The following is a 2,171-nucleotide window of genomic DNA, read 5'->3' on the forward strand; positions in this document are numbered from 1 at the left end:
TATATATATATATATATATATATATATATAACATGTCAATTATTAGTTCGAGACTGCATAACATATTACATTAAGAAAAATATTTACAACTTATAAACTTCAAATTCTTTAGCCTCTATTTGATTGTGTGATACTTAAATCCCTAGATGAGTAATTTATTACATTGAAAAAATTAATTTTTATTTGTAATTCCATCATTAGTCAAAGGAAAAATTACATAATTATATTTTTCCTCTTTCATTTACTACTAGTTTGACTTTGTTAAATTTGTTTGGTAGAAGGAACATAAGATAAAAACAAAATAGTTATATTACAAGATTCAAAAACAATATATATTTATTAAGTACTCAATTAAATACACTATAAATAGGACACAATGAAAACAAAACAACATCATCAAGTGACTTACTAAGCATAAAAAAAAATTAAGATATGACTTTCAAAGTGTGGGTTTTTCCTTCATGTTTATGATGATAGGGATATGTGAGTCTTTGACTTAATTTGATCTATGAGTAATGGAGTATCATACACTTCTCTCTAATATTTTTCATATTTAATTTTGAAAAGATTTTTATGCTGATATATGAAATGTGTTTTCGTATTAAATATAGATCCTAACATTTAATTTGATAGGTGTCTTACCAAAGGTTAAATGAAGCAAAAGACATTCCCAGTGTTGTTGCAAGATAGACGCAGACTGTAAACGTCTTTGTGGCGATATATCTCCCTATTATTGTGATGGTGAATGATGTGAATGGGGGCATCAGCCTCCTAAAAGTCGAACTACACAAACTAGTGCAAACAAAGATTAAAGAATTAAAATTTCATAGCGTGAAATAGAAAGGAATAATATATATTTGGAATTTAATTTATGTTTCAATGAAACTTGAAACATGGCATTAGCCAAATAAGAAAGCTTATTGTTTCATTCCATTCTGTTTCTATGTAACTTGCAACAAGGCATTATCCAGTTACGAAAGCTTATTGTTTTCTTCTTTATGTCATACTAGGTAATTTTCCCGCGCCTCGCGCGGTCATAAATAATAATTGCGTTAAAATTGTAAATATTTACCTACTAATATCCATACATTTTAATGGGAAAATAGGTTCATTAAAAATATTAGCAATATTCCAACATGAATTTTATTATTTTTCATTATTATATAACCCAAGAATCTCTAATAAATGAATTAATCACGAAAGGGATAATGCAGAATTGCCCCCTCAACCTATGCATGAAATCCCAGACACACACTTAAACTATACAAAAGTTCTATTACCTCCATGAACTTATTTTATTAATAATTTTCTGTTGGGTTTTAGCAAATGTTAATAGGAAAAGAAAAGAGAGAATATGAAAAGTGAGGGAACTACTTTGGAGGGAAAATGAAAAGTCATTTGCAAAGTGCAAATGAAAAGTCATTTCTCCCATATCGGCAAAAGAAAGGGTAATTGTTGTCTATAGAAGGAAACATTTCTATTACTTCTTAAAGAGCTAATAAGAAGATACCCCCTCGCGCCGTCGTCGTCGTCGCTCTCTCGGCCTCGGCTTCGGATTTTGATTTGGATTTGGATTTGGCAAATGATGTGATTGATTGATAAATTTTTTGGACAAAATTTATTTAATCAGTTTTTGTTAAATCAAATAAATCCTTTTAAAATTATCTCTTATAAATTTGCAGGTAGCGGTAACATTTCGAATAGTTGTTACTCTTTCCAAAAAGTCATTACTTTTCGAAAAATCGTTACCTTTCAAAAAAGTCGTTATTTTCCTAACAGACACAATTTTCCGAAAAGTTGTTATTTTTTTTCCAAAAGACACAACTTTTTGGATAAAATGGGTCTGAACAGATTTCACTGAACAGACACGTCCATTGCTGAAAATGGATATAAAAGGAAGTCAATTTTAAATTTTTTAAAACACTGAAATTTTTTCCTTCTCTGCATTTATTTTTCTCTCAAATAAAATAAAAGTGTCGATCGACTGAGTCTGTGTGACTTGTTGCTGTTCTTAAGTTCGTTGAAGTTAAAGAAGTTTGAGGTACCGCTATTTCTTTAACAGGTTTAATCTGTTTTATCTTGGGAGAAAATAATTCATGACATTGGGTACAGTGAGGGGATTAAATTTCTTAAGGACACACAATTGTTTCTGTGGACTCGGATTAATTCTT

Source organism: Solanum pennellii, chromosome 1 (assembly GCF_001406875.1).
Source record: "Solanum pennellii chromosome 1, SPENNV200".
NCBI lineage: Eukaryota > Viridiplantae > Streptophyta > Magnoliopsida > Solanales > Solanaceae > Solanum > Solanum pennellii.